This window comes from Phyllostomus discolor, chromosome 7 (genome assembly GCF_004126475.2).
Source record: "Phyllostomus discolor isolate MPI-MPIP mPhyDis1 chromosome 7, mPhyDis1.pri.v3, whole genome shotgun sequence".
Taxonomy (NCBI): domain Eukaryota; kingdom Metazoa; phylum Chordata; class Mammalia; order Chiroptera; family Phyllostomidae; genus Phyllostomus; species Phyllostomus discolor.
The window spans coordinates 125,639,104-125,662,860 of NC_040909.2; positions in this window are offsets into that span (position 1 = coordinate 125,639,104).

Here is a 23,757-nt window from a genome sequence, read left to right on the forward strand (position 1 = left end):
TTATGGGACCCAGTGTGAATTCAGCTGGGCTGTGCTGAGGTTTAACCACAGTCACCAGCCTGGCATCCAGGAGAAAGGAGGGGACATGTCCTGAGGAGAGCCTTCTGCTGGCTTCCTGGAAGAGAGGTCTCATGTGGGGAGAGGACTAACTCTTAATAAGGAGGAGTGAGACTCCTCTGGCTCAAAGACTCAGAATTCTGGAGAGTCGCCATCTTGGGGGCATCCATTTGGACATCCCCCTCCCAGGTCTCAGAGTCCCAGGTGCTCTCCTCGCCAGGGTGTTGAATTTTACATCACACCTTTGCCTTAGTCAGGCATCCTACTGTCTTTGAAGTTCAGTAAACCTGTCCGATCTTGAGTTGCTCCTTCGCAGTGTTACTCACTCGCCCAATGAAAAAGATTCGAGTCCTCTTTGTAAACCATGCAACAGGTCCTTTGGCTATTGTCACATTTAGTTTTAACTCTTTGTTAGCATCCCTCAGTTTCTGGTGATCCAGGCAGGACAGCAGTTGAAACTAATCACCATCTTTTGCTGTTGTTTGTAGTTGAATGAATTAATTCCTTTGTGTTCAAAGAGGAAATCATCACATGGACCAGAGTGTTCCCCTCCAGCAGGGACATTCTCCGTGTTATTTACCTCATAAGGGATTTGTGCTTCCTATTTTATCAGCACCGCCATTATTACAAAATTTAATATAAATGCATAATTTTGCTTGCAAACCAAAAAAAGCAGCATTTCACTCCCAAGTATCACACTAAATTGGCTTAGATTCCAATAACTAATCCTAACTTTTTTTTTAGTCTGGAGAATTGAGTTAGATTTGGTTTCTAGAAAGAGAATTCAGATTACTCTCTAAAATAAAGAGTTCCCCCAACTGGCCCAAATCTTCAGACAATTCTACTTTACCTGGAACCATTCAGCTTTGACTTTATTTACAGTGTTTGCTCATTTTGTCTTAATAGTAAGTACTCTTACTTTGATAAATTTAAAAAGTCCTCCTCCTGCCTCTTTCTTCTTTCTTTTTCCTCTTCTACTTTTGAATCAATGGTTCATTTCAGGTAAGTCTGAAATGTCAGACATGGATATTTAAATTGTTAAAGTATCTTATGTGGTTAATTAGGGGAAATGCAAGTAAGTTGTTAGTGTATTAAGTGAGCATTCACTCATTTTTCCAAAACTACATAGTGCAGTCACATACATACATTAGTGGGGTTGTTTTTGGTCATTTGTGTAAGTAGAAAAGTAGCAAGATTGATGTAAGAGACCTTTCATTTATCTACTTATTCAATAAATATTTACTGAATTTTTATGTCAGCCATGGTTCTAGGTGCTACAGGGACAGACAGTGGCGAGCGCTCTGTCCCTCATAGGGCTTACATTTTGCTGTGCAGGAGGCAATAGGCAAAAGCAAAGTAAGGTACGAAATGTTAGCTACTCATGAGTGCTAAGGAGGAAAACGAAGCAGAGAATTGAGGGAAGCAGAGGTATCATTTTAAATAAGCTGCGTAGAGAAAGCCCCGCTTTGAGGAATGAGCGGAAACCTGAAGCTGAGGGAGGGGACCGAGTGTCCAAGGGAAAAGGCCTCAGGGATTTGAATTCAAAGCTAAGTATCAGCTTGTAGCTTGCATCGTTGGCATCATACAAATAATGATGAATTCCCCATCAGTGGAGATTCTTAAAATAGAAGAAGAATTCTAGGGTGGTTGTTGACTTCCCGGCTTTTAAAGCTTTGACACCCAAAGGGTGATTTTACCACGAAGGTCAAATCAACCACCAAGTGAACTTCTCCAGTAGAAGTTCTGTGTTTTTCCTAGGAAAAATGAGAGTCTTTTCAATTATTCAAAAATACATATTGAAAACCCATTTCAGGCCCGGCATTGTACTGCAGATGATGGATAAGACCCAGTGATTTTGTCCATAAGGGAGCGGATGTACAAATAAACATACAGTTAACATATAAAAAGTTAATTTTCGAGGTAAGCACAGGGCGTTTTGGAAGCACAAAGAAAGACTTACTTGGGCGTGGAGGGGAGGCGTGCTGGAATTCTTCCTGGTGGAAGTGACACGTAAGACACCTTAAGGGTGACTTGGAGCCAGTCAAGAAAGTATGAAGGCAATAAGGGGAAGGGCGCCCCAGGTGGAGGAACCCACTCGTTTCAAGGCTGAGCAGAGAAAGAGAGGCTGTGTCCCGGGAGGCTGTGTGTGGCTGCAGCTTGGAGTGGGCGGCGGTGAGGAAGGTAGGGGTGATGCTGGAGTTGTGAGCAGGGTCCCGTAGGAAGGGCCTTCTGTGTTGTGCTAGGGAGTCTGGGCACTGTCCTAAGGGGCTCATGACCCTGCAGCTGACACCTGCCCAACTATCTTCTCATCGATTCTCTTTCTTCACTTACAGATTGTTTTTTCTGCCTCAAACGAGTATTGGAATTTCCCCAGTTGTCCTGCGTTTGTCCAAATGGGGTGGCTATATCACTTTAGTCTGAGAATTTTGTGCTTCCTCTCGGGAACATACAGCAGTCCATCCTCAGGCCATCAGAGGCAGCGGGTCCCCTCTCAAGGCCACCTTCCTGTCCCTGTCTACCAGTGCATCATCATAATTCCCTGATTAGCTGCCAGGCGTCCTGCGACCTATATTCTAACATGGCACCCCACCTAGCCCCTAACTCTCCCTTTTATTTCCGAAATAGAGAATGGCCAGAAATCCTTCTTCTTTTTCAATCTTTGCTGACAGTTTCAAGAACAAACGCACACACCTGATGTGTGGTGCGACCGTGTGCAAAGTCATTGTCAGCCCAAGTGCTGGAGTGTCTCTAGATGGCAGACACACTAGTATGGGTGCTGACCCTATCGTTGCCCAGCCATTGGAATATGCATTTTTCCTTCAGTCTGAATAGAGCACAGCATAGACTAAAAGATATAGCTACATAATGACTATTACAAAATTTCCTATTTATCTGCAGTAAATTCAAATCACTTCTGACATTTTGCGCTATCTGTGGGATACTTGGTCTGAAGACATTTTTTGTGAAGACTTTGCTGCAAAACAGTGACAGCAAAAACATTCGTGTGTGTGTGTGTGTGGTGGGGATCTCAGTCAGGAAAAAACGTGTATAAGGCTACTGATTTACAAACTCGGGAGTTCCCGGGGCGAAATCTGAAACTGGCCCTCCTCCATGGAGGGCAAGGAGAGAGCGGAGAAAGAGGCAGATGTCTCCAGATGGCTGGGCAGTTGGCAGGTCTAATAAGCAAGGGAACTCACATATAAGGCTTGTCTTGGGCAGACATAAGACAGATTTTTTTCACCTGCCCACCAGAATCTTAAAAGGTCATATAGCAGCCTTCTTACCCGGGTTTTGTCATGTATAGTAGCCAGATGGTCTCAAGAATTCCTTATTTTCTGGGACTACACCCTTGAAACAGCTCCTAGTATAGGAAGAGTGGGCAGAGCTTACTTTCCAAGTACAGGGGTGAGGGTGGTGAGGAACCTCTGATTTCCCAGGTGTGGCTTGCAGGTCAACCAAGGTTCCTCTCAATGACCTACTCCAAAAGAGGGATCTGGGGTGAACCCCAACAATCTGTGGACTCTTTCAAAATCACTATAATTCTGCTCTCTGAGTACTATATGTGTAAATGCCAGGGACTAATTTGATGGCTTCTCTGTGAATGGAGCTTGGAACAAAGGCTCCCCACCTTTTGACTGTAAAATAGTTAACCACCGACATTTACTGAACACTCACTATGTGCTAGTCACTGATCTACAAATATTAAACATACCACATTTAATCTTCCCAACAATCCAAGACATACTCTTAGGGTCACCCTGTGGACACTGAAATTTGGGGACTTCTGTAGAGTCCCACAGCCAGGAACTCAGCCACATTTCAAACCCAAGTCATATGGTCCAAGAAGCCAGGAAGTGCTGGTACCCAAATGTATTTAAAGATTGCAACTCGGAACCCAAGGCAAGTAGTTGAGTAGACTGGCAGTATTTCCGGTTTTATCATAGTCATTCATTTGGTCAGTAAACACTGGAGAAATGCTCTAGTATTTTACAATGAAACACAACATGTTTTCCAAGGATCTTCAGCTACCTCCGTTTTTGCACTCCAGTCTGGTGTCAGTCTTTTCACTGGGCACTGGGGTCCGACAAAGGGCCCAGGCTATGAAGTGTATGAATGAATGAGAACAAACACAACATTAACATCCTGGGTTCCACTGAGTCCTGTTCCACAGTGCAGAGGGCCCGAGAAAACCTACCCAGAACTCACCGAGCTCCGGTCACTCACAGTTAGATAAACAGCTGCGGGACGCGCCTACTGATCCGATGACCCTAAACTGAGCTTTCAGTCCAACCTTGGGATCCTTTTTTTACAGAAGTTGTTTTGTCTGGGTTTATGTGTACACTGCAGAGTCACAAGTAAGAATTTTTTTTGTCCCATTGTTTTTCTGTCTTGGTCACTTGGTGCTTTCCATTTTCATTAAATTCATTGTGGCCAAAGAGATCTAAAACCAGTTTCATCTTTTATTTTGGCTGTTCTTCTATCCCACCAGGAGAGGGCAGTCCAAGTACACTTTAGGTAATCGGTAAGCAGAGGCTGAAGCAGGAGACTTCAGAAAGATTTTCCGTTTTAATATGATGTACTCGAGTCTCTGCCCTCGGGGTAGCATGTAAAACTGAAGTTTAAGGCCACGTGTAGCATGCTGTTCCAAGCAGAGAGCTATGGCCTCTTTTAGGGCACTAGCAACACTTGATCCCGGATAAAAGCATGGATAGCGTAATTGTAATCACGACGCCTATTTCCATGGGGGAAGGGGGGTACTTCAAACAGCCGGGCCGTCCTGCCCTTGAGACACTCATTCTCTTACGATTAAAAGTCATCTTTTCAACACCTTTCAATCTTTTCCGCTGTTAATCAAAATACCATTTTGGAAAATACTCGCCGGGCTCCCCTTGCAAATCTTGGCCTTTCCTTCCTTCCAAGGTTGGGCACTGCCCTTTCCCTTCAAGCCTTGGCAGTGATTGAATTATTATAGCCACACATAAAGACTCTTGTGCATTTTATGCATTGATTGAAATGTTTCAAAGTGCTGCATCTTGCAGTGAGCTGCCTATTTCTGTCCTCTCCTTTCTGAGAACAGGCACGGTTGCCATCACAACCGGCTTGGTCAGGTGGTGTCTTGAAAAGGGCACAGAGTTTGGAGCCAGAGGGAACTTGTTTCATATTTTGGCTCAGTCGTGAGATTTGGGGCAAGGTTTTTCATTTCTGGGTCAGGGTTTTCCAGTCTGGAAGATGAGTGATGCTCCGATTTTACTGAGCAAGAAGAATCGAAGCCCGAGCTCCTGTCGCCATTGTGTGTGTGTGCCTGTTATTTTGATGGCGTTGCCCAAGCACTAGCCAGTGACTTCCTGGCAAAGGGCAGTCAAGTCTCCGCTTTGCTCTGGTGGCACACACATGAGCCCCCATAAACGTGGTGTTTATTGAACCTCCCAGTGTTCAATGTTAAGGAGGAAAATGCAAATTTTCTTTCCATTCAAACACACAGGAAGTCACATATCTCAAATTTTCTCTTTTATATAAAATCCCTTTCTTCTATATGCCTTCTTTCCGTTCAGGAACACCAACACCAAAGACAGCAAGAAACAGCAACACTCTCGATACTTTATTTGTAGTTGACTCTGAGTATATTGTAATAGTTACCTCTTAGACAAGAACCTAATTTGGTCCTCAAGAAACAATATTTTCAGCAAATACCACAAAATAATTAAAGCCTTTCTTACGTGCTTTGCATATTGCACTGTCTTGTATGTGTAACTTGCATGCGGAAATCGACCTGTCAGTTTAAAGAAAACGCTTTCGGAAATATAATTTGTTATTTACAACAAACAGGCTTCTATGAAAGTAGCTAATGCCGATGCTAACATATGACACCATTACCTCTAAATAGATCTCATATGACAGATTTTCAGATCCCTAGTTCAGTGTCTTTCTACTGAACAGCATTGTCTTTCTAGCCCAATTTCAAGCCATTTAAACAAACGTACATTTCCAACAGATCGACGGGTGAACCACACCTGTCCTCAGCAAGGGGCTGGTGTAACATCCTTCACCTCCTTGAACACTATACAGCACTATACAGAGTGGGTTTGCCACACACCATCCAACCCCAGAGGCAACCAGAGAGCTTCGCCAATTCTGTGGGATGGGATACAGTTCACCTCTGGGGAGACCCCAGCAGCTAAAAAAAAGGCTAATCTTTGACCTTCAAGCTACTAACACCTGTGAGTGGCCACTGGAAGTCACAGCGAAACCCAGCCAGACTGAAGGACTGTGTACATGCATGACCATTTGGGTGATAAGACCGGGACTTAGTCATTGCAAAGAACTGCGTTGTAACTATGGATCTAGTTTTTCCGTATGGGTACTTGGAATTCATGTGTTGGTTAGCACACTCTTTATCCTCAGGGAATCCCAAAGAATGAAGGGTGACACTAACGTACTACATAGGCACTGCTGACTACTAGGGGTTTGCTAATGAGAGAGTCAGAAAGGGGTGATATGTATTTATAAACATGTGCCACAATAACACCAAGAGCCGACTGTAGGTTGGGGTGGTGTGCGAGGAGTTTTTGTATATTGTTTCATTCAGCCTCTATGACAGCCGTGTGAGATAAGAACTGTCATTATTAAACCAGCGCTGATAAGAAAGAGAAGGCTCAAGGAGGGCCCCTTGTATGAGCCACAGGCTTTTGCAGGGAGATAATGAGAAAATGAGGTCACAGTGGAGCACAGGAACAAATTATAGCAGGCTTTGGATGATAAGCTATGTGTTTAATATTTTATTCTGTAAGGAACACACTGAAATGCAAAGAAGTGTTTTAATAGGGTTATTCCAGCTGCAATGTGTAGGGACAAATTGAAGGAGGAGAGACTGAAGATAGCCCTCAAACTAGAACTGTGTGTGTGTGTGTGTGTGTGTGTGTGTGTTCGTTCATTCCTTCCTCCAACAAAACTTTACTGAGGGCTTTTATGGGTCTCCGCTCACAAAAAGCTGACAACCCTATGAAAGAAATAGGCATCAAAAAAAGAAGAAAGAAATAGGCATCATAAAGTATGTTATAGTCGGATTGTGGACAGAGAGCTCTAGGTGTGGGAGGGGCGCACACTGATCCCAGCTGCGCATGATCAGAACTGCTTGGAAGAGCAGGGGCCTAGGCTGAGTCGGAACCGCAAATATAAACTAACTAGGCCCTTGAGGGGAGGAGCACTTTTAGAAGGTGGTGATACTATGTGCAAAGGGACGAAACGGCTTGAGCATGTTGGAAGGACCATAAATAGTTCCTCTGATAGGGGCACAGCGTTGGACCTGCGATCCAGCCTAGAAATCAGAGGCGAGGTCCGTGCGGCAGAGTCTTTCCATAAAGATGTTTTAGACTTGATCTTGAGGGTGAGGAAAGCCATGAGGTTTGAAGCAGAATCATGACCTTGATCAGATTTTTGCTCGAAAGAGGTTTCTCTGATACTGATGGAAAAACTGGGTTGTTGGGGGTGGTAACTGGACACAGGGAAGCGAGGAGGCCACTGAGGAATGCAGGCCGGAGACGGTGCAGTTCAGAACTAGGACAGTGGCAGAGCACACGACGGGGGAAAAGAAACACCAGAAGAGGATAGACGAGCTATAATTGATAGAACTTAATAACTCGGGATTGTCTCAAGCTTTGGAAACTGAGTCGGAGGGTTTGTCATTGTGTGTTGTTTTGTTTTTTCAAAAATCTGACCAGAACTAATAAGAGACTCTTTTAAATCTTTATTTAACTCTCAATGTAAATATTCATATGTTTTCCAGCAGAAATACTGATGTAGAGGATTACAAGGTGCTGCCGTGTACCCCACTTTTCGTAACATACGGTACATGTTCGGTGTTTCTTCTTCAAAACAACCAAAAAGATTGAATTCCAAAACACATATGACTCTAAGGATTTTAAAGGAGAGTTTATGCACACCTAGAATTATAGCCCTTAATGAGGACACCTCAGAAAATACACATTTTTTTTCTGGATTAGGCACCGCTGACGGGAGCCATATATAATATTTATTTTAAGTGTGAAACTCTCTGGCAGAAACCAGGTTATTGCACCAAACAACAGTCTATTTGTCCTTCTCTATGGCAACTATCACCACCGCTCCAGCGCACTCGCCACGGAGCGCTGAGCCGAGGCTGGAGGGTGCTCCCCTCAGCTTGCAGCGAGCGAGCGAGAGCGCCTGTCCTGGAGCTGACCTCACTCCCCTGAGCCTTCCCTCCGCTTCCTACGCTCCGTGGCCCAGGGTCCGCTGGCTCCCTTCGCTGCCCCTGCACCTGGGCCTACTTCCGTTTTCTTTTCCATGAAGTCTTAGGCCAGGAGACTTCCCATCCTCATTTGGCAAGCTGCAGATCATTACCATTTGGGGGCTGGAAGGGAACTCAGAGACAGCACTGAGTTCCGTCCCTTCCTTGTGCGAACGAGGATACTGGGGCGCGGAGCAGTGGAGGGACTTGGCGCCTGTCACCGAGGTAATTTATGAGGAAGCTAGGATGTTCATCCAGCCTGCTCCTGCCCTTTCCCAAGCCAAGGCATCCCAGCATCAGGTGAATGGGTGCAGTACTTATACGGTGGACATTTTTGTTTGGCTTTGTTTATTTGATGGATTGTTTGTTTTACTATTCAGTTTTTCTCTGGAATATCACTTCTCCATTTTTATCTCTGGGGTTCAAGCGACATTCACTCAAATCCCTAGTTCCACGGGTAGCGCATTAACTAGAGCCTGGCCAATCCGAGAGTCACACCCTTCAAGCACAGTGATTGGCCCAGAAATGAACTCCTGACTCAGTCAATCCAAAATCTAGGTACAGTTACTGAGACGGGCCTGTGTCCATGTCTCTAATCCCCCACTGAACTTCAGTAGAATCTAGAAGCACGTCCTTCCAGTTACTTAGAGCCATGTCGCCATCACTTGAAGAGAAGAAGTCAAAGCTCAGAGGGGGAAAGGCTCAGAGTTCTGATGACATTGAGCCTTAAATTCCCCCACCCCTCATAGATAGATCCTTTGCTTGACTTTTTCAGTCCCATTATCAATGAAGTTCTTTTGTTAAGCGCACTCCTGGTGTATTATCTGTCACTTGTCCAAGTGCCTTAACCAGTAAGATGAACTTTTATAAAGTCCCTTCAAACACAGTCAGTTTTCAATTTGACGATTTTTTTCCTAAAGGTCTGGTATTTCTAGAATCTCAGAAATTCAATAACTTGCTGAAATGAGTCAAAGTGGGGAAATATGCATTGTGAAATTCTTGTGTCTGAATAGTATGCTATAGCTTTCTACTCTATAAAAAGAGACCATTGCTCATTTTACCAAAGCCTGATTTTCTCATTAAATCATAAATGTGTGAATCTATTAGCTTAATTTGAAATTTTCACAAACATCATAACTTTTTATGTTGTGAACTGAACTCTAGTATCGGGCTTTTCTTTTCATTTGTGTTTATAAGATCGTAATTTCCTGTTCTTCAGAACAAAGTGAGTTTAAAGGGCTTTTTAAATTAAGTAGTTGTTTTTTAAAATAAATAAGTCTCAAGAGGTTTCTTAAACTTCAAACCACTGCGAAAGAATGACATGGTAATGAGCTAAATGTAAATGATACAAGAACCTTCCAGATTAAATTTGCCTCCAAGTCCACATGAATTTATAAACCAAAGGGAAATTTTTTAATTTGTACAAAAACCCCATGGGAGAATGGGATAGTGCATAACATGTTGGTCTATGCTTAACTGGGCCTTTTTATTGAATAATTACCTTGTTTGCATATGGAAAGTGTCTTCCCCTGGCGTCCCAAACAGGGGGTCCCCCTGAGTGAAGTCGCTGGAGGAAGGACCGAGGCAGAGAAGGCGGCTCACATACCACAGCTCAGTGAGGCGGGCCGGAGCCGTCGAGGCAGCCTCAAGTTTAGGAGAAAAGGACATGGTGGCTTAAAGACATCAACAGTAATTGATTATGTCCATCTTCCTTTGCGAGAAGACTTCACTGCTTTCATTCAGTTTCTAGGTCGCCCTCCTGCTCTTTTCTACTCTCATTCCTGGTTTTGACGGGCTGCTTCCCCGGAGTTACTCCGTGCCACTCTCCTCTTCTGCAGTCCTTTAGCTACATGTCATGCCCCCTGCTATATCTCCAACTTGTTGAGCTCCTTTGTACCACAGGGCTTTTGCACTAGCGACTCCCTCTTGCCTAAAAGACTCTTTTCATGGCTCTCTGGGGATTGCTCAGAGGACTGTCCCTGCTCACCCTATCTCACGCAGCTGACACCCCATGATCCTCTCATTTCACCCAGTTACCTTCTTGTATAGCTGTTACAATGACATCTCTTATTTCTTTACGTTTCTGTCTGTCTCTCCCTTTTAGAGTATAAGCAGCTAAGGGCCAAAGATAACATTCTTCTGTGTTTACTGCTGTGTCTCCAAAGCCTTGAATAGTCCTTGTGCTCTGTGGTACAGACAATAAGTATTTGTGGAATGAATAGCAAGGTGAAGGGCAAAATTACACCAAGACGCTCCTTTTTCATCTTTTTCAACAAGATTTTCCCTTTACCTAAAGAGTTATTTGTTGAAAGGGATGGTTAATGTGCTTAAATATTAGCTATCCTGGCTAGGGGTGGAGGAAGAAGGCTTTTTTTATTTGTTTAGCTTCAGTTAACTTCCGTGAAGGACAGCAGCCCGCCCTGCGACTTCAAGGCCACAGTCTGACCTAGGAGGGTGAATACAGCATGGTGAGTTGTTCCACCGGTGAACACATCCTGTTTAATTATCCCTACAAATTAGAAAGACTCAAATACCCAGAATTCCAGGCTACTAGAATGAATTCTATGGTATTTTCCCCCTGGACTTTCACTCGAAGGTGAACCAGTAGCACAGGGTACTGCTAGGGTTAAGGGCAAACACCAATGGCCAGAGAAGTGACTCAGTAGTGATGGAAGATGGGAAAGATATCTATCAGGCTACATGCGCTCACAGAGAGGTCAATTATTCAAAAAATATATATTAACTGATCTTACATTTATGTATACTCACAAAATAAATTGGCCATAAACCATAATGCATTATTTTCTTCGACTTTATAACAATGCAGAGAAGCATCATAGGTATTCCATATCCCCAAACTAGGTATGTGATAAGACCACAAACAATCTACTCAGAGACCAGAATGCTAATGGTATCCGGAAGCCAAGTGAAAAGAAAAGCTTAGAAGGAAGGGATCATAGGGGGCTTTTCTTTGTATTTCTCATATAAATAAAAGTATACAAACCAACAACTTACTGTGTATAAAGTGTATGCCCAGTTTGGTGACATGTGCATGTAAGACAAAAATCTCCTGACCAGGAGGGGTCAATCTAGTTGCTGAAATCAAGCGTGCATGCAGAAGATGGGTTGATAACAGAACAGAACAGAACTTCATGCTGTACAAAGAGATTCAGATCTTTGGTGATACGGCAGCTGGGGAGGCAGGGAAGGAGGGTACCCCCTCTGAGCCAGGGGAGAACAGGAAAGCACTCTTCGGAGAAGACAGAGATTCAGCTCAGCAGAGTCAGCTCAGACACACAGGCTTGATGGTAGAGTCTCAGCATAAACAAATACAATGACAAGGGGGACATTCTGCCATGCCCAGGAAAGGAAATGACTTGGACAAGGGATCTATCGGTGGAGAGGAACTGGGTTACAAAGGACCTGGAAGCTGAACTACAGAGGTCAAGGTGTCGTACACAGCAAAGGAAGGAAAAAGTGAGGAAAAAAAAGATGTTGATAAGAAATGAAGATGCATTGGAAGGACAGGGAGAAAAAAGAAGATGTGTTTATGGTGGGGGTGAAGCAGAATTTCTTTTTTAAAGTCACCTTCCCTCAAAGAAACTATATTTACTAAACCAAAAACAGCGGGACAGGTGACTGAATTGTTGTAGGGAATTCTGCATGCACAGCTACTCTGTCCATAGGCCACTCTGCTTATAAGCGTGGCCTTCAAGACATGTGCTTGTAGATTAAATCCTGGTGGACTTTTCACTGTCATTGCTGTCGTAAAGGATACATGCATCCTTCAAGCAACTATATACATCTTAAGCAGTTTCCAATAAATGAGGATCTTCTTGGAGATACCCATTCGATATGTGGCGGTAAGGGAATGAGAAGTGAGGAGAGAGGGGCCAGGACTAGGGAGTAGGGTTAATGCCACCTCATTCGGCAGAATAGAGAACGGGCCATGGAAGGTGGACCTGCCGAGTCTCCTCACACTGTGGAGGCGAGGGGCTTGGCTGGCAGAGGGGAAAACAGCCACAGAGGGCGGCCTTCTGGGGCAGGTGCTCGCTGCTCCAAACAATGTGCTCTTTAGTGTCTTAGAGGAATCCAGTGAAGAATTGTTATAACCACTATTTTACAAAAGAATGAAAAACCACTAAGCAATCTGTCCCAGATCTCGTGTTAAATGGTAAGTCCAGTTTGACACTCAGCACTTGAAGAATCCGCTCCTTTCTGTTCTCCTCCCACGGCTCATTTCACCGCCCATCATCTTGCTCAGCCCACTCTCAGCACTGGCCAAGACTTCTACCACTGCCCCCCAAATGTCATCCCTGACTCCGATCCTGTCCCCCCTAGAAACTATTCTCTATCCTGCAACCAGGGTGGGGTGACCAAACCAGGAGTCAGTCAGTTCACACTCCTCTGAAACCCTTCCAAGACAACGTGTTTCCTCTGACCAAAAGGCCCAGCTCCTTAGCATTGGCTAGCAGTGGGCCAACCATGCAACATTTCATCCAACCATAAAATATATCACCTTTAGTGTTGAAGGTTCGATTCCCAGCCAGGGTACATGCCTGGGTTGCAGGCCATAACCCCCAGCAACCCCACATTGATGTTTCTCTCTCTATCTCTCTATCTCTCTCCCTTCCCTCTCTAAAAATAAATAAATAAAATCTTTAAAAAATAGATATCACCTTTTGAGAGGGAAAGGGGAAACTATTAAAATTAACCTGGGACAACAAACATGAACCAGGACTGCCCCACGTAAATAGGAACACGTCATAACTCTACAATGGAGTCTTTCAAGAGCTGTTCTTAACTCTCCAATCTCACCTTCACCAAGTTCCCCATGTCCTTCTAGCACACTGACTGTACTAATCTACTGGAAACTTCCTCGATATCGTGTTCTTTTCTCTCCAGGTCTTAGACACACTTTTTTTTTTTGCATCATCTCATGCCTTGTCACCAATTTTTTTTTCACCCAGCTAATTCCCAACGTCCTTTAGAACCCAGACCAGAGCTTACTTCCTCTGAGAATTTCCCCTAACTTCTCAAGGCTGGATTCAATGCTGTTTTTATGGGTCCTTTTCACCATGCCCAGGCCCCTCCAATTACATTTAATAGACTGAACCATAATTGTCTGTTTTCTTGTATATCTTACCTTCTAATCAGATACCCCTTTAGGCCATCATTATATATTATAATAATTATACATCTAGCACATGGTTTTATTTCTAACATATAACAGGTATTTACATAGAGAGATTTAATAAGCATATATTGACATATATAGGGATGAATAAATGAAAGGATAAATAAATAAAAGATATTTTCCAAACTTATAAACCACTAGTATGATTCAGTCTTCATGCTCTTCAAGGTAATGATTTCCTAGCCTGGCTAAGCTTCTGACTCACATGACGGGCAGGATATCAGATGTTGGAGCTACGGAGTATGTATTTTTAACAAGATTGCTGGGCAATTCTTATGCAACCCTCATCCCGTTGGTCTGGATTTAAGAAACGACAAATCTGCAGTGATCATCTTATAGATTTTATTCATTCCTCTGTACTTTGTTCTGGTAGAGAAGAATATTAACCCTCCATCTGAAAAGTAGAAGATATTTGCCTTGAAGGTGATAGGCTGCAGTAGCTGTGGTTACAGAATCCTCCGGTTGTTAGAAGAGTTCAGTATGACATGAGCGTTCAGGCGTAAGTCTATTCAGAAAGGCACGCCAGGTCCCCCACTCTGGATATCCATCTCTTCAGTCTGGAGCTAGCTCCTGCTGGCTCACTCCTTCAGTCCACATTTTTAAGATAAGAACGATTTCTTAGAACAAGCCAGCAACTAGGAGTGAGGAGAAGGCAGGAGTTCTCCTTGGGGACTACATTGCTGATTTTGTTTTTTGTTTTTTTCTTTAAATTGCCACATCTCGTATCTTTAACATTTGTAAAAGACTGGCTGTACTGAAAAGTTTTAAATTTATGGCAGGTTCCTGGGGATTTTTTCAGTGTGGCCTGATCCAATTATTCCCTTTGAAGTGGTGCCTGTGATATAATACACTTCACCAAAGAAGAGAAAAGAAAAATAGCCTGTCTCCTTGAGAGCAAGAACAGACGCCTGGCAACCATTCACTGAAAGCCTACTTGTGAGTCGCGGAGCTGAGCTGTGGAGAGCGAGCGATCAACAACTCTAAGACGTGCCCCCACAGCTCAGCCACCTGCAGCTGGGAGACAAGCTGGGCAAAGACCCCCCCTGCTGCCTTCTCAGAGTCGGTAGCCTCTCCTCCATCAGCCTGCAGGTAAGAAATCTCCAAAAAGGGACAGTGTTTGGAACCCTTAAGAAGGGCAGGAAAATGAAGGTCAGAAGACAGACTCCACCAGTCTATTGTAAGAGTTGGATGAAACACTCAAGTTCTGGGCTCAATAACTTATCCCTTCACAAAAATAAGTCCTACAGCACTTGCCCAACATGCCAGGACTAATTAGCATCATTTAATGCCATAACATGGTTTGCATTCCCTGCTGAAAGCTGCTATCTAAAAGGCCCAGATACCAGCCTAAACTTGTATTGTTCTTGGGATTAAAATTTAGAGATTAAAATTTTGACATTAACATTTTTAAAAAATGTCTTATACAGGCTAAAGATAGGTAAATACTCTTTAAGGCTTTGGTGATTCACCCACTGACATTTGGATGTATTGTGAATGAGCATAATGACTGACTTTGTATCTCTGTATAGCAGGAAACTGGTCATATATACATCAGGAGGGCCCCTCTGTAGAGTATAAACCAGAGGGCAATTGAAAAATAAGTAACTGTACATTCAGAGCAGGAAAAAGCATGAGCAAAAGCGAGAAAAACAAGACGACTGTATTTAAGTTGAAAACCTGGACTACAAAGGAGAAAAACAGATGCAGAGAATCTGAAAGAGATTATAGGTGTTTGAAGTTGTCAGGCACAAAGAAAATTCTTATTCATGAGTCCACTTAAAATGACTTAAGGACATGTTTTTTCTTTAACTTTTTATTTTGAAATAATTTCAGATTTACAGAATAGTTGCAGAAATAGTAGAGCAGGTTTCCCCTCATGTGAATTAATATTTTATATAACAATAGCATAAGCACTTAAACCAGTAAATTGTCATTGATACAATACTGATAATTAGCTTACTATTTTTATTTAAATCTCACTGATTTTCTCATTTTGTCTTTTTTCTGCTGCAAGACCCAGTTTAGGATTCTGTATGGAATATTTTTGTCATGTCAAAGTCTCCTAAGATATGTGTCAGTTCCTGAGTCTTTCTTTTATCACCTTGCCACTTTCAAAGAGTGCTTGTCATTTATTTTGTAAAACAGCCTTCCATCTGGGTTTGCTGTTTCCTCGTGTTAGACGGGAGAGATGGAGAGCATTTATTTCAGACGGGAACATCCCAGCAGTGACGCTGCAGCCTTCTCGGCGCCTCAGATTAGGGGCAGCTCGTGCCGATACATCTGATTACGGGTGACGGAACCTTTGATCACTTGGTTACCATGGTGTTACGCAGGGTTTTTCACTGCAAAGTTACCTTTTTTCCTCGTTGTAATTGAGTAGCTTACAAAGAAAAGGTGTGAGATCATGAAAATATATTCTTCGTTTACAAAAAAACTATGTGTTGAGAGCAGTTTCAGGGTCACAGCGAAATGAGGAGGTGCAGAGGTTTGTGTAAACCCCGCCCCTTGCCCCCCGCGGAGTGGCACCTGTGTTACAATCAGTGAACCTACACGGACACGTCACTAGCACCCAAGGTCTGTAGTTCACAACGTGGTTCACACTTGGTGTCGCACATTCTGTGGGTTTGGCCGAAACTGGAATGGTATGTATTCATCACTGCAGTATCACTCAGGGTATTTCAGTGCCCAAAACACCCACCGTATTCCACACTGCTCACCTCTCACCCCTGGCCACCACTGCTCTTCTTACTGTCTCCGCAGTTTTACTTTTTCCAGAATGTCATATGATTGGAATCATGCAGTAGATAGCCATTTAAGCTAGCTTCTTATGCTTAGTAATATGCATTTAAGTTTCCTCCGTGTCTTATTAATGGCTTAGTAGCTCATTTCTTTTTAGCACTGAATAATATTTCACTGTCTAGATGTACCACAGTTTTCTCTATCCACTCACCTACTGAAGGACATCTTGGTAGCTTCCGAGTTTTAACAATTGTGAATAAAGCTTTTGGAAAACATCCGTGTGCAGGTGTTCATTCACTGCCTCTGATGCTTTCTCTCTGCCCTTGCACACGGTTTTGGGCTCCTTCAGATGCCACCTCTCCACTCACCCCAAACACACACTTCCTCACTCTTCGCGTTTTCCACTAAGTATGATTAATCTCAGTTTTTGGTTAGCTCCTTTTTGAAAACGTATTTTCTCATTTATGAAATGTAAGCACCATGTAGCAATTCCACAAATATTTTTGAAGTTTGTGCTATGTTTCTGATCATTTTCTGGGTGCTGGACTGTAACAGTGATCCATGTCCTGCCCTCCAAGAGATGACATTTGGTTTAATAGCCAGTCAACCAACACCAGAGTGCAACAAGGACAATTCCATTTTGTTTCACTCCAAATAAAACAAACAACAGGGCCTAAATCTGGAGGTAAATTGTCCATGTTATTTATATTAGTAAGATTTTTTTTACTAAACCTCTGTAATATGTATTTCAACAATAATCAAGTTTTCATAGGCAGAGAATCACCAAAGTGGAGACACTGAACTTCTGTGGGCATGTTTACATTTTCTAATCCGCTTTTAACATGAGGGGGTGGTGACACTTACTTGTTTCCTTTAGTCATTCTTCCTGTATATTCATGTCTCCATCAGGGACTTTATCTCAAGTCTCCTTTGAATGCCAGCCAAAATTTGCAGAATACCATGGGTCTCTTCTACAGCAAGCTCTCAGAGAATGGTGGCTGCGTTGGGGAGGAATAGCCACCCAGACCTCCCACGGGTGGAACCCAACCCCACTGAAGGCTCCAGAGGACAGATGGGAAATGCTGTGAGAGTGGACACACCACGAACAGAACACAGCCTGGGGCCACAGGTGTGATAGAAACTCACATCTTGCTTAAACAGGTGGAAGGACAAACTTTCTAATTTTAGGAAGCTATCCACCACAATATACTTGTTTACATAGATGACCAATATAGAAAATTCTACCTAAAAGATCAAAAAGTTACATGTGTGACATGGAACATTAGAGTCTTAGAATTGTTGCAACACAGTGCACTGTGGATGCTGCACATGCCAAAATCAAAAGCATGAATTCCTCACGCTACGTGCCTGCCCAACTGTCCTCTAGACCAGCAGTCTCCAGCCTTTCTGGCACAGGGACCATTCCTGTGGAAGAGAATTTCTACACAGAGTATGGTTTCGGTATGATTCAAGGGCATTGCATTCAAGCTCACCTCCTGCTGTGCAGCCTGGTTCTTAACAGGCAAACACCGGTACCAGTTTGAGGCCAGAGGCTGGGGACCCCCACTCTAGACCAAGTTTATATACCTATGGTGCCAAAACACTCATTGCTTTTTCATCTAAAGACACTTCAAGCTGTTAAAACGCTCTTACTCTGTGAAATGCAAATGTCTCTAAGTCTCCAACAGAAAACTTTCTGGGTGTCAATTTTCATTCACACAAAAGCATAACAGCTCAAGCCCTCACATCAGGAACTTGGAAAGTTTCATTTTCCTCCACTATGCCCAGGGCTGCTTTGTGGGTCCAGTGGTCTCCTGGACCCTCTCATTCTGGATTCCCGCTCACGTGGAATGCACCATCCAGGTCTTTTATCTTATTTCCAGAGGCAGCTGTCCACTTGTCGCATCATGTGCCCCAGGCACTGATGGCCTTGCCCAGAGTTCATCCCTCAAAGCACCAAGTAGTCAAAGCTGTTTATGAAACTTTTTATTGCCAACTGGTAAAGTCACCTAGTAGTGTAATTACTAGACATTTCAGTTATAAGGTGAAAGGTGTATACAATCTGAAGAGAAACCAGAGTATAGATATTTCGGTTATAAAACACGTGGTCATCTTCAACACAGGCATTTAATTTCTTGTTGGCCATTCTTCATTTTAGTCTCTGGTCCACTACAATGTGTCTCACCTGCTCCATCAGGCCGTTTTTCCTCTTTTTCTTCCAACCTAGAATGTCTGGCGCTGCTGTCTAAATACACTCAGTTGCATCTTATTTTATTATGGAGAGCAATTCATTCCCTAGCTCCTCCTACCCAGACTACTTTGGGGTAGGAGATTATACTTATATAATAAGATTGTATTATAGGGAATTTTTTGTATGCAAAAAGAACAATCTTCTCATTTAGATGAACTCTCCTCAGTTCCTAAGGGAACCAGCTCAACTTATACCTACCTCTAAAATATCTCAAATTTCTTCCCTAAATCCTTATACTGGCCTGAAATGTGTCATCTTAATGCATCTCTCTGTTGACTTTAATTCTTTCATTCAATGATAGTTACTGATTTTTTTCTATGTGCCAGCCACTATGCTAGGTATTCAGGGACCCAATTTCTGCCCTCAGTGATATAGAGGCAGTGCAAAGGCAATGAAAATATGCTGTAACAATTGCTCTTCCAGAGCTATGCATAGTGTTTATGGGTGACATAAACTTGGAGGGTACACTGGGTTGAATTGTGTCCCTCCCCCCCCAAAAAAAAGATACAGCCAAGTCCTAACCAATAATACCTGTGAATGTGGCATTTGGAAATAGAGTCTTTATCAATGTAATGAAGCTGAGGATATCAGGATGAGATCATTATCCTGGATTGACAGTGAGCCCTGAAGTCGATTTCTGGTGTCTTTATAAAAGAGAAAGGGTGACGACAAGGAGACAAAGGCAAGAACGGAATTTGACCGAGGAATGCCAGCAGCCACCGGAACCCGGGAGAGCAAGGAAGCGCCCTCTAGACGCTTTGGAAGGCGTTCACCCCTTCCGACTCCTTGTTTTCAAACTTCTGGCCTCCAGCAAGGAAATCCGTTTTCTGTTATTTTAAGCCATCACATTTGTGGTAATTAGTTGCAGCAGCCCTAGGAAACCAATATAAAGGGCTGTCCAAATTTATCTCAGAAATAAGATGTTAAACGAAGAAAATCAATGTGAGCGGTCTAGTGGATGGATGAGAGGGATCACAGAGTGTCCGGACCCCGAGAGCAGTGTGTGTTTTACACGACTGCGTCAGGTGGTGATTGCTCCTGTTTTTCCGTTTCCTGCAAGAGCGGGAATGGCCCTGGAGGTGACTCACAGCCAACAAAAGGGACCATCAACCAAACGGGTATCAAATATGTAATATACCCATGTGCTCATACAATATAAGCAATATTACTTATGAATTGTCTGATTTAATATTAATATCTAAATATTAACTTTCAAATATAGGTGGACATTTAAAATGTGACTTGGAGTAAAAAATAATCTCCTATATGCTTTTTTTTGCTGCAGTTCTGTCCAGAAAGGAAGCTCACTAACTTGGGGTTTGTTTCACCACCCACAGCACTTACAATGACAAAGCTCCAAGGAGACTCGCTCCCTCCTCCCTTGACCTCCTTGAATTGAGAGTGAGAATCTATTTAATATTGAAAAGATGCAGTGTACTGACCTCCACTGGGAAGTCTCAGAAATTGTCCTGTACAATACAGCAAACTTTTAAAATTGGACTGCCATCATTTTAAATTATAAAATTAAAATTGGGAAAACTTAATGTCTATTCTTGTGTCCTGGAAATTCATCCCATGAAGTGATATTAGTCTTCAGCTTCAGCTTTGGTTGAATGTTGATTCTAACACTTGGTCACTTAACATTTGGCCCAACTGCATGTTTGGTGGCCCCACGCCGCGTGTTTCATAAGCTTGGGCGGGTCTGCCATGGAGCGTGGCCTGCACTGTGCTAAGTAACCAGGAAGGAGCAAGATCCCTGACAAGCAAGTTCATGTGCTTAGTTAACAGGCTAAGTAGTCTATGAAATCCTGAAATATATTTAAGATTTATCATGTTTAAGATTAAATCTCCACTCCCAGTCCCCAAGTGCTGTGGGGGTTGGCCATCAACTATATGTATTAAAAATGACTGTATCAAATAAATGTTTGTTTATTGATTTTTTCAAAAAATATTAAAATATGTTTAAAATTAAAATATGATTACCTGGGGGTGGGGAGGGAGCCCAGAGAAATGTCCTGTGTCTAGCTGAAGTCCCAGTCCATTCCACCAGAGAAGTACTTTTGTGCAGCCTGATGATAAGAAAAAGCATCCTTCTGAATTCACGGCATGGTGCATGGCAGATGAAGAAGGAACGTCAGACTGTGAGAAAGCAATCTGGCGCTGCTATAGGTGCAATAACGAGGATGGAAAGAACCAGGGTAGGAAGGCGGGGGGTGGGAATCACTGAGAGAGAGCCCTGTAGGGGCCTGGCCTGGGGTGGATAGACAGAGGTCACTTCCTCCCAGTTGCTAGTGGGACAGAGAGATGGGAGAACTGCCTTTTAACGTGTTTTGTTTTGTCTCCATTTTGAGATTGAATAAATCTGAATCCGTGTTCCTGTCTTTAAGAACTGGCCCGTTTCCAGTTCACCCTCACATCTAGGGAAGAGCCTTGAAAGGCTCCAAATCCCAGTTCTTGTCTTTCCTGCCCTCTCTCTGTTCAGGCAAAAGCTTTGCTCAGCCCCTCAACCTCTCTACTGCTCCAAATGTGCAAATGCCTTGAAAGAAAAGCGATGCCCGACGTGGTGCTCTCTGCCCTGCCTTTCTCCCGTGGATCTGTGTCCACAAATCCTGGCTGTCTTTGCAGCTCTCAGATAGCTTCCAAGGTTATTTTTTTTCTTTCTTTTCCTCTTTCCAGCTATTTTGGTTGTTGTCAGAGAACAGTTTGACCTGATACAGATAATCAGCTCATGGAAGTCTAACTGTATTTTTTGCACCAATATTCCATATAATTCTCTCTACGCGCACTCTTATCATCAATACCTGAAGATTCTGATCTGAGATCGGGTATAGTTTTAAAAGCCCCATGGGAGATACATGGCACCACTTCCCATCTGCACCCCCCACCAATCGTAGTCATGGGCTCAGAGACCCCTCAAGAACGAGATGGGCAGTCAGACTCCGGCAGAGGCTGAACGAATGAATAATCGTCACAGCCACTTCTCAACCACTGCGACTTTCTCTTTAGCCCCTGCACATCTGCCAATCACACTTGCCCTGAGAGTAATTATTTCCCTGTAACACCAGGCTCGAAAACAAACCCTAAAATGGCAGAGAATTTTTTCACTAAATAATTTATTCTTCTTGCTTCCCAAAAATCTCTAGAAGTTTCACATTAACCTGTGTAATTCATACATTGACTTATTAGCCTCAGGTTTCTTGCTAGAAGGTAAAATCGGTATTCTTGGGTTTGCATAAACACACCCCGAGGATGTCACCAAGCCTGCGCACACCGTTCTCCACAGCACCTGACAGGTGACTCTGAGTGTGGCTGTCGTTGTTCAGAAGGGAAGAACACGGTCCCAGGAAGAGGCCAAAGAGTCAGTGAGAAGATAAGCCTTTCCTCTAAACAATAAAAATTCCAAAACTTGCAAAATTTCTAGCTTCCCAAAATTTTCCTGAGCAGCTACAAAAGAAGAATTAATGGAAAATATGGACTTTTTTAACATTGAAAAAATATCCCCCCGAACCTTGTCAAAAATAAATACTTTCACTATCCTAAACTGTACACCTGGCGCTTTCTTGACAGTGCAGGAAGCTAGGAACAAGGCGAAGCAAAGCAATCATTCACCTAAAGAGCGCTGCTGTTTTGGAGGGCTCCGTTCAGCTCAGGGCCAGTGTGTGAATACCACCCCCTGGAATGAAAATGTAGACCCTTTTTCTAAGGTTTAAATGAACCAATGACAGCATGCACAGAGGTGAGCCTGTTTCTAAGGAAAAAGCAATTATACAGTGTTGACTTAAATTCCATAGTGCAACACAGAAAGAAACCTTTCAACAGAAAGCCTGAGATACAAAGCATCCATGAAAAATACCAGTGAAATTTTCTCTCAAAATAATCTATATTTCTTTTTCATAAAACTGCATTATCTCACAGAAAATCTAGACGAGGACGTGATTGTAACTAGGATTGTATTACTGGAAAATGTCTCTACTTTTATGAGTATAGTTAGGACATCTCTATTTCCCAATTTCCTACAGCAAATATTGTTTTACATTTATAATGAGAAAGTTACATTAAAAAGCCTTTAAAAGCTTTGCGCTGTCCCCTTTGGCTCCTTGCTAATGGTTCCTGTTGGGTGTGAGTGAGCTTGGTGAGTTGACTGAGAGGAGCCATTTATCACCCAGTTATCGTTTGAAGCTACTCCATCATGCCTTGCTTCACATTGACGGGACATCCACTGTGAGTTAATTGCTTGTCCAAAACTTAAAAATATGTGATAACCTCACCCATCAGCAGGGTTGCTTTCTCATCTCTTGAAGTAGAAATGAACTTGGACTCCAGCCTACTGGACTCCGAGCAACAGAGAGAAGGCCAAGAAGTCAGTTCTTTGCTTTGTCATCATTGTAGAAAAAAGCTTACTCCAAAATGTTCCACGTGCCTATTATTCATAGTGTGGATTCATCTGGAGTCAGTCTATACATAGGAGCCAACTGGATGATTTAAACCCAAGGATACCAGGCAAAAATATCTTCCCAATAGCTTATCATTCGTATTAGCCATTCTCTTACATTATCTTAAAGTATCTCCTAGCTAAAATTCAATGATACAAGGTCTTGTGCATATAAGGGCTTTACATACATTAATCTCATTTCTCTTCACACACACAGAAAAAAAAAAACCCTAAGAAATTAGGCACTTGTTATCATTGTCATTTTTAGTAAGGTTTTTGAGAATTAAAGAGATTAAGTAATTGCCCAAGCCACAGGGTTAATGAATGGCTCCGAAACTCAAAATTCAGGTCTGGCCTGATTCCCATACTCCACACTCATAACCATTTTTGCTAGATTGCCTCCTACCATGGACTCTAGGAAATTTCAGGGAAGGCAGTAGGTGTGTGAACTACTGAATAACCTTGGCCTAGCCTCTCTGAGGCCAAGCTCCCTTAGTTATGACACTGACAATGTAACAATACTTATTTCAAAGGGTTGTTGTGAAAATTAAAAGGCGGCGATGCACAGAAAGTGTATGTGACACAGCCAGCACTCAGAATGCACGAAATAAATGTAAGCTACTGTAATGTGCTGTGAATATTAGCTCCTTAATCCATTCTTACCACTTGCCATATAACAACTCTAACAAAATACCTTTTAAGTATTAGACAGAGTTTAGCTGGTTGCTGTTAATCCATTCAGGGCCAACCTATAATTAATCCCATGTAAAACCTTGAGCACAGTTAACTGGACTTCTCTCTCTTTCACAGTTTCCATC